The sequence below is a fragment of the Camelus dromedarius genome, chromosome 2 (genome assembly GCF_036321535.1).
Source record: "Camelus dromedarius isolate mCamDro1 chromosome 2, mCamDro1.pat, whole genome shotgun sequence".
In the NCBI taxonomy this organism is placed as follows: Eukaryota; Metazoa; Chordata; class Mammalia; order Artiodactyla; family Camelidae; genus Camelus; species Camelus dromedarius.
In genome coordinates this window covers 30244123-30257635 of record NC_087437.1, presented here as the reverse complement: position 1 = coordinate 30257635, position 13513 = coordinate 30244123, and the positions used below count along the sequence as shown (strand labels likewise).

The following is a 13513-nucleotide window of genomic DNA, read 5'->3' as shown; positions in this document are numbered from 1 at the left end:
AAGAGCTTATTTCTGGACTCTCAGTTCTATTCTATTGGTGTTCATATCTAACATTATGCCTATTCCATACTTTGTTGATTATTGTAGTTTTGTAGTAAGTGTTGAAAATAGAAACTGTGTTCTTCAATTTCATGTTTCTTTCAGCATTACTTTGGCTATTATGGGTCTCATATGAATTTTAGAATCAAATTCTCAATTTATGCAAAAAAAAAAAAGCCAGCTATAGTTTTCATAGGGATTGCATTAAATCTATAGATCAATTTGGGGACCACTGCCACATTAACAATATTAAGTCTACCATTCCATAACCATGAGATGTCTTTATTTAGATCTTTAATTTTATCCAACAATGTTTTATAGTTTTTAGTATACAAGCCTGTAGTTTTTTCCTTAAATTTATTCCTAAGTATTTCATTCTCCCTGATGCTATTATAAATGAAATTATATTCTTACATTCATTTTTCAGATTCTTTAATGCAAGTGCATAGAAATACAATTGATTATTGTGTATTGATCTTATATTCTATAAACTTATTGAAACTGTTATTCATTATAATTTTTTTGTGTGTATATGGACTCCTTAGGATTTCCTATATGCAAGATCAGGCCATCTGTGAGTAGAGATAGTTTTACTTCTACCTTTCCAATCTGGACTCCTTTTATTTCTTTTCTCTTTTCTTAACTGCCCTGCCTACAACCTTTAGTAAAATGTTAAAGAAGTGGCAGAGGAGACATCTAGTCTTGTTCTTGATATGTTGTCTTGTTCCTGCTTGTCTTCAGTCTTTTACCATTATGTATGAGGTTAGCTGTTTTATACAGATGTCTTCTATTAGATTGATGAAGTTCCCAACTATTTTTAGTTTGTAAATGTTTTTGTTATGAAGGAGTATTATATTTTGTCAAATGAATTTTTTCTGCATCTATTGAGATGGCCATGCAATTTTGTTCTTTATTCTATTAGCAAAGTATACTACAGGAATTGATTTTGGAATGGTAATCCAACCTTGTTGTGCTAGGCCATAGTATATAATTTTTTTGCTTGATTGGTTTGCTAGTATGTTGTTGAAGATTTCTGTAACTATAATTATGAGATAAACTGTTTTATGGTTTTCTTTTCTTCCGTTATTTTTGTCTGGTTTTGATATCAGGCTAATACTGATCTTAGAGGATGAGTTGGGAGGTAATGCTTCCACTTCTATTGTTTTAAAGGGTTTGTGAAGGATTAGTAATAATCCTTTAAATGTTTGGTAGAATTCACCAGGGAAGCCATCTGACCTAGGTTTTTGTTTTGGGGAAGTTTTCACACGACTAGTTCAATCTCACTACTTGTTATTTGTTTATGTACATTGTCTTTTCTCGAGTCAGTTTATAGTTTGTCTCTTTCTAGAAATTTGTCCATCTCATTTAAGTTATCCAGTTTGTTGGCATTTCTAACTAGTTGCTCTAAGTATTCCTTTTCAATCCTTTTCATTTCTGTAAGATCAGTAATGATGTCTCCTGTTAATTTCCTTATCTTCAATAATTGAGTTTTCCCTCTGTCAATTTTGTTGATCTTTTCCAAGAAGTGAATTCTTTTGAAAACTTTTGAATTCACTGATTTCTTTTTTTACTGTTCTATTTTCTATTATATTGATCTCTACTATAAGTTTTATTCTTTCTTTCTTTTTCTATCTTTGGGTGTGTTTTGCTCTTCTTTTTCCAGTTTCTAAGGTGAAAAGTTAGATTATGTATTAAAAGATCTTTCTTCATTTTTAGAAAGGCATTTGCAAGTATAAATTTCCCTCTGAGTACTGCTTTACTTGCATATAACAATTTTTGGCTTTCTGTGTTCTGTTTTTATTTCTTTAGAAGTATTTTCTAATTTCCACAGTGAGTTCTTCTTTGACCCACTGGTTATTTCAGAGTATATTCTTTAATTTCCGCATATTTACAAATTTCCTGAAGTTTTTTCTGGTACTTATTTTTAATTTAAATTCCTTATAGTTAGAGAACATATTTTGTACAATTCCAACCCTTTTAGATTGATTGAGGCTTGTTTTATGGTTTAACATATGGTCTAACATGGAAAATGTTCCATATATGTGTCAGGTAAATGTATATTCTGCTGTTGTTGGGTGAAGTGTTCTACAAATGTGGGTTAGGTCTACTTGGTTTATGGTGTTATTCAAGTCTTTTATTTCCTTGTTGTTCAGTTCTTCTATTCCTCTCTAGTTGTTCTCTTCTGTATTGCAGGGGATTATCAAAGTCTCTAAATATTGTTGAATCGTCTAGTTCTCTCTTTATTTCTGTTTTTGCTTCATGCATTTTGGGCCTGTGCTGTTAAATATATATATATATATTTATAATATTTCTATATATTATAGGTCAAACTATAGCCACTTGCTTTCAACTTGGAGAACTTCCTTTAGTGATTCTTGTAAGGTAGCTCTACTATTGGTGAATTTGCTCACCTTTTATTTATCTGGCAATATCGTTATTTTGTCTTCATTTTTCAAAGATAGTTTTGCTGGATGTAAGATTCTTAGGCATTTTTTTTCCAGCACATTGTTTTGATGAGAAGTCAGCTGTTACTCTTATTGGTGTTCCCTTGTATGTGATGAGACACTTTTCTCTTGATGTTTTCAATATTTTCTCTTTGTCTTTGTCTTTCAGCATTCTGTCTATGATGTGCATGGGTATGAATCTCTTTGTGTTCATCAGACTTTTTTGAACCTCTTGGATATATAGATATTTTACATCAAACTGAGAAGTTTTCAGCCATTATTTCTTTATTTTTTTCTGCCTTTTTCTCTTTCTCCTCTTCTTTGAGTGTTCTCATTACACATATCTAGATGCACTTAAAGGCATTCCACATTTCTCTGAAGTTCTCTTTATTTTTCTCTATTGTTTTTTTCTCTGTTATTTAGATTGCATAATCTCTATTAGCTATCCTCAGTTTCATGGATTCTTCCTTTCACAAGCTCAAATCTGTTGTTAAGCCATTCAGCGATCTCATCATTTTAGTTACTGTATTTTTGAATTCTAGACTTTTCATTTGGCTCTTTTTAAATGATTTCTACCATCTGATGTGACATTGTCATTATATCTGTCTTTAATTCTTTAAACATGATTTTCTTTAGTTTTTAAACATATCTATGTAGTTTCTTTAAATTCTTTGTCTGGTTAAGTCTGATATTTAAACCTGCTAAATATTTTTGAGTTTACATTGTCTGCTTTTGTTCCTGAGTATGGGTCAAACTTCCCTGTTTCTTTGGATGTCTCTTAATCTTTGCCAAAGGCTGGACATTTTTGATAATATATTGTAAGCACCTTGAATATTGATTCATATCCCCAGTGTTTGTTGATGTTGTTTGCTTGTCTCTTTTTTTAAGTGACCTGGCTAGACTAATTTAGTGAAGTCTATTTTACCCATAGTATACAGTTTTTGACATCACTCTTAAAGAAGCACCATCTGGAATACAAACATAGTCTTATTCAGTATGAAGTATGATTGTGATTTTAGCTTACTCTCTTTGACTGTCTCCTTTCCTGATCTCCCCATTAAGTTTCTTTTTTTAAAAAATTTAATTTAATTTATTTTTTTATTGAAGTATAGTCAGTTTACAATGTTGTGTCAATTTCTGGTGTACAGCACATTGCTTAGTTATACAAAAATATATATATATTCATTTTCATATTCTTTTTTCACAATAAGCTACTATAAAATATCAAATATAGTTCCCTGTGCTACACAATATAAACTTGTTTATCCATTTTATATATACCATTCAGTATCTGCAAATTTTGAATTCCCAGTTTATCCTTTCCTACCTCTATCCCCCTAGTTACCATAAGTTTGTTTTCAAAAATGTGGAACACTTCACAAATTTGCATGTCATTCTTGCACAGGGGCCATGCTAATCTTCTCTGTATCATTCCAATTTTAGTATATGTGCTACCGAAGTGAGCACCCCATTAAGTATCTAATTGGTCTTTTTGTTGGTATCACATGCCATTCTTAATCACTACTAATTGCTGGCTAGTTTTTTTATTTTTTAAATAATTGTTGAATCAGTTGTTACACAGTTGGATGCAACTGAAGTCAAGCACTTTGGCAGGAGTGCAGGTTGTTGTCAGGAATTTTCTTTTTAGATAAATATTCCAACTAATAAATGATAGACTTAGAAAGTCGCCACTCTAATGAATGGATTTATGCAATGAATAACAAAGACAGCTAAAAATCATAAAAAAGTGGCAACTAAGTATTGTGTATCTCCAGATTCAAGAACACATGTTAATTCTTTGAAATAGTCTTCTAAAAGAAAATAAACTCTTAATAAATCTCTAGATCTAACTACAACACCTTTGGCAGTATAAAGACAAACTTGTTAAATGACACCACAGGAAGACATTCAACAAAATCCAAATGTTGGCAACACCACAGGACAGATTATTCCCTTTATTCAACAAATAAATTGAAAAAGAAGAAACCAAAACAAAACAAATATGAAGAGGATAACCTAGAAACTTAAGAGCCCTGTGTCAATTGGAATTTTGGATCTTATATAGATCCTGATTCTAACAAGTTATATAAAAGAAGACAATCAAGGATATTTTGAACACTAATCAAATATTGTATATCATCATGCAATTATATTTAATTACCCTAGGTAGTATAGCTCAAAGATATTGCAGGTTTGGTTCCAGACTACTGAAATAAAGTGAATACTACAATAAAATGAGTCACATGAATATTTTGGTTCCCAGGGCAAACAAAAGTTATATTTATGCTATACTGTAGTATACTAAGTGTGAAATAGCATTATATCTAAAAAACCCAATGTACATAACTTAATTAAAAATACTTGTTGCCAAAAAAATGCCAAAACAATTAAAATAATAACATCAAAGCTCACTGATCACAGATCACCATAACAAATATACTAATAGTGAAAAAGTTTGAAATATTATGAGAATTACCGCGACGTGACACAGAGACACAAAGTGAGTGAATGCTATTGGGAAAATGTCACCAAAAGATTTAATTGAAGCAGGGTTGCCACAAACTTTCAATTTGTAAAACACATGGTGTCTGCAAAGCATAATAAAGTGAAGTGCAATAAAATGGGGTATGCAAGTCTAATTACCTCATAATGACCTATGTCTGTAAAAGTATTCTTACCTTTAGAGACATATACTGAAATATTTCCAGATAAAAGAAGTTAGACATCTGATTCAAAATGACAGGGTAGGAAATGTGCAGGGATAAAGATGAAAAAATTGATCATGAGTTGGTAATTATTGATACTGGTAATGGATTCATGGGTTACTTAGATTATTTTGAAATTTCTCATAATAAAGAGCTAAAATATAAGCAACAAATATTTACTAATTACCAACCATGTACTCATCACTGTGTTAAGCAATTTGGAATAATAAAAGAACTATATATCATGATTTCTGACCACAAGAAACTTTTGATCTAATCCAGGTGATAATACTGTGAGACAACAAGAATCAATGGAATTAACAGTTAAAATATTTGGCACAGATTGTAGGCATCCAGAGAAGAATTAAATTCCTGAGGCCTGGAAAAGTTAGAAGAAACTTTAGAGAAGAGAAGAAAAGAGATTCAAACTGGCATTTTAAAGGATAAGACAAATCTGAAGAGATAAAAGGAATAGAGAAGAGCTGAGGCAGTTTACTAGATTCTATAAAGGTTAATAAATAAAAATCTCCTCTTATTATTTTGGTTGGGATATACTTCCCTATGCTTCATCCCTGGGCTCTCAAAAGTAATCTCTCAAAATTATCTCTGAATATTAAACTACACAAATTTCATTGAGTACGCATAGTCCTTCTGTCATCATATTTTTAAAGGTCATCTGTTTTTCTCTTGAAGAAACACCATCTCTCTTCAGTAAAAATCAAATTGAAATTCATATTTCAAATAAAACTAAAGATAGAAGCCTCTCCCTGAACACACTGTGGAAGGAAATCATTACACAAACCATCCATGAGTAGAATATATTTTTACACTCACAACAGGTTAGTATAAAATTAGCATACAATAGAGGGTAAGTTTTGGTCAATTCAAAGAGAATGCATGCCAATAGCAACTAATAGTGGCCCATTATACCTCCCAATCATGTTAGAAAAATATTTCTTCCAATTTTTCAGTGTAAACATAATTACTCCAAGCACCAAGTTATTCTTTTGCCAAGAAAAAAACAAACAAACCTATATGCTTACCCAAAATTATCCAGTAGAACAGGTTACAAGGTGCAAGACTGAGACCTAAAGAGGCTAAGTAACTGACCCATAATGACACAGAATGTTTGTTATGTATTTTATTTAATGTTTCCTTTTGTAACTGCTTGCTTATAGTCACACATTTGCAATATATTTAACCTCTATGTTGATAGCTAAAACAATTGTGATTTAAGGATGAATAAAATTGTTTACTTAGCAGGTATTACATAACAACATACACATTAAGCATTCAGATAAATAATAAGCTTTTTTCCATCTGATTACATACTCATGAGGTTCCTTTTTGATTATAATTTAGTTCCCATGAAGGTCTGCTTACATGGATAGACTGCATAGTATAACACACATAAATATGGCTTATATGACATTGGCATCAGCTGTATAGTCCCAAAAACTTGATATGTATTCCAGATACACCTTTTTCTTCTTTGCATTGTGACCTTGGGCTTAATCTCAAATTTAATTTTATGATGATATAATTTCAGAATTGATTCTTTATTTAATCTGTTTCAATATTTTGACGTTAATGCCTTAGAGATAAGTCTATTAGATAAACCAGCCTTAACAGCAGCAGGGTTTTATTTACCAATTCATGATAATCAGACTTTGTATTTTAGGACCCTTTACCTAGGGCAGAGTTTCTCAGCCTGGGCACTATTAAGATTTTGGGCCAGATAATTCTTTGTTGCAGGTATCTATCCCCTATGTTGTAGAATGTATAGCAGGATCCCTGGCCTCTACACACTAGATGTCAGTAGCATGCCCCCCCTCTCGCCCCTACCCAGTTGTGACAACGAAAACTGTCCATAGACATTATCAAATGTCCCCTGGGGGCCAAGTTGCCCCCTTTATCCACTTAGAAACACCGGTCTATGAGACAATCAAAATTTTTTCCTGATTTTGTCTGCCACATACAGCATAACTCAGAAGCATGATTATGTTTACTTTGACTATCTTTCCTCTATTACTTATAAAGGATTGTTAAAGTTTTCCACCTTCACTCCCACCCTCATTTATTATCCCAGCTTGATGGGATAGAAGAGAGGCTTAATTAGCATACTCTAGAAAAGAGATAGAGGGGAGGAAGATAAAATAATTCCTACGTTTTTGTATTACGGTATTAACTATTTTTAAATGTCTGTATGGAATGAGTAGTTATATTTAATTATAAATGTAAGTTAATAATCATAATTGTTGATCTATGTGTGTTACAATGGCGGATGACCCTATCTATCTTGCTCAAAATTATGCCCCTAGAGTCTGGCAGTGTGTTTCCATTCTTGTTAGACATTCAATATACATCTAATGAATCCATGACTAAAGTTCTCATCACTTTATAATGACAGTAGTAACCTGCTAATTGCTAAACCTGCTAACTAGTTTTAAAGTTATTCTTCTTGTAGGTGGAGGTCATTTAAGAGTACACCCTGAATAATTGCCATTTATCACTATCAAAAGATTTAGCTCAAAGGAGGTGATCAGCACCAAACAACAAAATGTAAAACAGTACATTACCAAACTAATTTAAAGGTAAAGGTGAAGTTATATGGGGACCGAGAAAAAGAAGAAATGATAAAAGATTAGCACATTGAGAAAATGAGGTGGTAATTGGATTGAGCCTTCAAGGAGAGGACTTTTATAGTGTGAGGCTTTGAGGTTTGAAGGTACCAAACTGCACTGAGTCTTAGTGAAAAGGCATCTATAGCTGCACAATCTTGTCATGGTGAACCCACAAACTACGAAATGGAAATTAAGTTTCAAGAGCAACCAAGAAATTAATAATGCATAGAAGCCAGAGCAACAAACATTTACAATATCAGGAAACAGCACCCAAAAAATTCCAGATATATTAACTTTAAACTTAAAATTGAATTATAAACATACTGGAAAAAATATAGACAAGTTTATTTCTAAATCTTAGAGTAGGGACAGCCTTTTAAAACACGATACAAAATCTAGAAAGTATAAGGGAAAAGAAAGATGCATTTTACTTTGTATATTAAAATGTTCTTCAAGGGAAAATTACTGTAATCAGATTCAATATAAAAAGTGAAAAAATATTCGAAACACAAATGACTGACAATAAGCTAATTTCCTTTGTACATAAAAAGCTCTGAGTCATCCTTATTCTTATCTCTCATTTCAGTATCCAATCCATCAGCAAATCTTGTCAGTTTCACAGTTACATTATATTCAAAATCTGACCACTTGTCACCACCTCCACTCCCACTTCTCTGGTCCAAAGCACTGGCATCTCCACCCTGAAGTATTGCAGTTGCCTTTTCACTAGACTGCCTGCCGAGGCTCCCTGCACTGGCTCCACTCTAAAGTCAAATCTCAGTACAGCAACTGGAGAGACCCTGCTAAAACCAAAGTCGTAAGTCCCTTCTCTCTCAAAACCCTCAGAAGGCTTTCAACCACACTCCCCGTGAAAGCCAAGGTTCCCTACAATGGCTGGCAGCATCCTAAAGCATCCTACTTGATTTGGCCTCTCCTTATCAAGCTGATCTTGTGTCCTACAAGGCTCTCCTCACTTGCTCATGCAGCTTTAGCCACCTGGCATTCTGGACCCCTGTTTCTCAGTGCCTTTACTCTTGCCACTCCTCAGTATGGATATTCCTGCTCTAGACATCACGTGGACTTCTCCCTCACCACTTCAGGTGTCTTATGCAACTGTCACCTTCTCTCTGAAGCCCTCCCAGATAGTGCTATTTAACAACCCAAACTCGTGCCTTGAATTCCCTCTCCCACTTTTCTTATTCACTTTTCATGATTGAGCTTATCAACCACCTAACATTATAATACTGTGGTATCTACTATGTTCATTTTTGTTTCCTCCTTCTAGAATGAAAGTTCCATAAGAAAAAGGCTTTTATTTGTTTTTGTTGACTGCTCTGCTTCCAGCATCGTCAATGGAGCCTGTCACATGGTAGGACATTAAATATTTATTGACTGAATTCTGAATGAAATTAAGAAGGAAAAAGCCAACTCAATAGAAAAATGAGCAAGTGACAGTTAAAAAAAACTAACAAAAATATGAAAAGATGTTTATTTATAATTAAAATATGTAAACAAGTTTGCCAAATATTAAACAATCTTACCAAATTAATGTGATGAAGCAAGCACTTTCATGCACAGGTGATAGAGGCACAAACCAAAAATCAATTTGGGTCTATTTATTAAAATTAATATTCCACACTCTTTTAGCCATAATACCCTATTTAGAAATTCTGCAAATATGCTTATATAAAAACACAAAAATATGTTTATATATAGATGTTCCATGAAGCATTGTGATTAATAACAACAACAAAACCTTGAATCAACATAAATATTGAGCACTGATGTAAATTATGGAGCATAATGCAGACTTTAACAGAACAAAGTAGAAATATAAGATGATATAGAAAAATGTACTATTATTAAGTGAAAAGCTAGGTTCAAAAGAATAGGTCTTGTAGGATACCATTTATTTTTCCTGAAAGCATACACACATTCTGATGTTCACGTTTATATATATGTAAAGTATTTCTAGAGAGATATAAACCCATTGATCCACACACATTGTGAGTCATTCACACGTTAATGGTTTACCTGAATTCTAGTTGATTATTTGCTCCTCCATGAAATTTATTTCAAACTTATATCATGAATAGCCTCTAAGATAGCAAACGTACATTACAGTCAATAGTAGAATAACAGAGTACCATATAAATTTCTATGGTCATATTTGGTCTTTAGACCATTTTTTAAAATATGAGGAAATTTTTTTAAAACTGACAGAACTTCAGATATTTAGAATTATTTAAAACCTTCGTAAAGCAAAATTATTAAAATATCATGTATATGTAAGAAATAAAGCACTATTAGATCACTATTATGTTTTTACTACAACTGGTAGATGCTTCTAAATTTTGTTTAAAAATATTCAATTGGTCAATATCTGCCTCAATCTAGCTGCATTCTAGTGGAATAAATAATTGAAGATTGATCTGAATGGTAACTTTTGTATTCTGTGCACAGCATGGCAATCTGTAATTAGAGTGCTACCTTTTCACTAAACCAGCTATAAGAAATGGTTGACTTGAAGCCAACAATTACCAATTAGTATTACAAGCAATAAAAAAGAGTTGATGGAAAAGTTATGAAGCATGTAAGGGATTACAAATAACCAGTAACATTGCCTGTTTTCTGTATATCATATGGATCTGATAGAATAACAAGATCATTCTTGGATCTTTGTTCAGATTTTTACCCTAAAAGAAAACATACTAATATTTCTACTCACAATTCTCAGAGAAGTGATCACCTAAATGCAGCTGATTGTTGATACAAATGTCACAACCTAAACAGTCTTTGATGGTTTGGAGAAATCACATATTTTTAAAAATTGCCACACTGTTAAGTTAAAAAATTACAACTGTTTCCTGGCTCATACCATTTTAGTGAATTTTGCTCAATATTGTGCCTGTAATTGTTCTTGTGAATCTGGTGTAGAGAGACTAGAGAAAGAGCTGTATAATAAAGCCTGTAGGAAGAGACATCATGCTGGGCAGATAGGGAGAGATTATTCCATTCCAGAAAGTCTTTCAAACATGAAAGAGAAAAGAAGTGAACAAACCAGAACAAGACATTAATTCTTCCGAGAGAACAGCCTTAACAGAGAGCTTAGACGAGGGTGTCTCAGAAGAAAGAAATTATGCATTATTTTTCAGAAGGAAACTGTTCCAGAGATGCCTGAAGCAAAAAGTACACCTGTCTAGGCCAAAGGGCTTGAGAGAATCCAGGGCAGAGGTCTGCAACCAGTGGCTCATGGACTACATCCTGCCTATAGGCATGATTACTTTATGTGTTTAATTGAACAGTACTTAAAAATCAGATTTCACATACAATGCCTTATTTCTAGCTTCTTTTGAAAAAAAAATCCATGTTCCTCAATCATAGAATGACATTTTTGCACTGAAACAATTGATTGCCATTGAGTAGCAGCTGTCCCATAGAAAGGATTCCCTCCTTCCCGTTATTCATAGTTCCTGCTCTACAATTAGTCCAAATGATTCATTTGGGCAAATCAGAAAGGGCTGCCTTTTCTTAAGATAATTTACTACCATCGTCCAGAAAATTGTCTTAATAGATATACTCATCTACAAAGATTACAAATGTGAATGGAGCTCCTTGGAGTTGTTCAATGCACCATCTGCAGCACTGGCTGCTTCACTCAATGTCACCTGCCTTCAGGGGACTTAGAATAGCATCAAATGAAAGGGAAGAAGACAAAGCTAGACCAGCACAGGATCTATTCTTTTTGCCACTCTGGTCAGGATTAGTGACCTTTCTCTCTTTCCTTCTTTTTCTTTCTTTCCCTCTCATCTTTCCTTCCATCTTTCCTTCCTTCATTCCTCTCTCTCTTTCTCTCTCACTCTCACACACACAACAGTTTTAAAGTGTTTAACTTGCTAACTCATTTCTTGATAATAACTTATCTGGTTATTAATAAAATATTTGTAAAGAAGGTGAATGAAACTGCTCTATAGTTCATTTTGTTTTGCTAATATATCAAACCAAAACATCATCTGCAATCTTGAGCTGCTCAAAAAATCATAAACAAATAAGTTTTCTTCCAGAAATTATTTTAGAAGCAGGAGGGGGAAAGTACACAAAGTATATTTCTTTTATATATTGCCCCAAAGAGTATAGATCATATTCCACTTTTTCTTTCAAACAACTCTCTCTCCTTTCTGAGAGAGTATTTGAGGGTTTAGAAAGAAGACACTTTCCTGGGCATCTAGTATCTATCCAGACTAGAGAGTACTCAAATTTTACTTTCCAAAACACAAGAGCAAGAAATGAGGCTTACAAAAGCTAGAAGAAAATGGAAAAAAGCAACATCAATATTCATTGACTTACCTATTTTTATTTCTTCTCTTCCATCAGGTCATAGCTAATATATAAGCTCTTTAAGGAGATCTTACCTCAACCCCCAACCTAAGGTTGCTCACCCATTTGTCTTTATATCACCCTACTTGTTTGCTTCATAGTTCTAATTATGTATGGATTTGATCCACTTATTTATTCAGTTCATTTGTTGATTGCCTGCCACATGCCAGACATTACTCTGGGCTCTGGGAAGACCACGGTAAACCTGCCTACTGAGGTCTTACTATATACTGTGTAAGATACACAGACAGCTAACAGTCAGGCACATAAGTAAAATCATTGCACATGGTGGCAAGTGAAATCCTTAATTTACATTTCTGTTTTTCTGTAGCTCTAACCTGTAAGTGTCCGTCTGTATTTCGTCTTCTATTATATCCTTGCACCAAGCACTGTTCTGGCACCTTCCCTGACTGACTGGCTGAATGATTTTATTAACTTTTTAAGTAAAATGGATTTCTATAATAACACTTAAGTAGGAGTAGATATCAATTATTACAAGAATAATATCACCTATGTGGGAGTAGTGAGGGGTTTACACTTGACACGTCTGAGTTCATATAATGATCAATTATCAAAAAGTTTTTGAAAAATAAATGAGAAAACACTCCCACTGCCCAGAGAGCCCCACAGTAGATACTTTAGTGCATACCCTTCTAGATCTTACTCTGTGGAACACATATATTTAAAGAACTTCAAATTTCTTCAACAAACATTGCCATATTAGATACACTGCTTTGAAACCTGCTTTTTTTCTATTAACAATGTCCATTTTTACATTTTAGAAATATGAGGGGGTTTTACTTTATTTCCCTCAGAAAGGTTGACAATTGAGTGAGTACAATCCAAAAGGTATATAATTCTGAGTCATAACCAAAACAAAAACTTATGAGCCATGATCTCCTATTTGTGCATCTGAAATTTTTAAACAGTGTACATTTTCAAAGACAAAGGGGAAGGAGAGGAGAGAATTGAACACCCACTCAGCAAATCAGGAAGCAAACTAATACAATTGCTATTTCATGAAAATAACCGACCCTCAAGCCACTCAAGTGGCTATTATCCCAGCTGGAATGTCAGCTCCAACGTTTCTCTATTTGCATTGTCTAATTTGTTTACTTGTACCTAAATTGTTCCAGAAAAAGAGTTCAAATGAAATATCACCATCAACACTTCTCTACTTGAAGTATTCTCTTTTATAGTTTATCCATATGCCATCTTTCTCCAAAAACAAAGAACCTACAGTAGGTAACAAAGATGAATACATACATATATGCAAAAAACATAAATATGAAAAATACAGGCTGGAAGAGAAATAGAGCCAAGA

At 33.2% G+C, this 13513-nt stretch overlaps 1 non-coding gene across 1 annotated transcript; it reads right to left on the bottom strand.

Annotated features, from left to right (window-relative positions):
• Positions 1–3843: 3843 nt before the first annotated feature.
• On the bottom strand, positions 3844–3950 carry LOC116155849 (U6 spliceosomal RNA). Its single transcript, XR_004139742.1, has one exon. It is a non-coding gene; the product is annotated as a U6 spliceosomal RNA (small nuclear RNA).
• Between the last annotated feature and the right edge of the window lie 9563 nt (positions 3951–13513).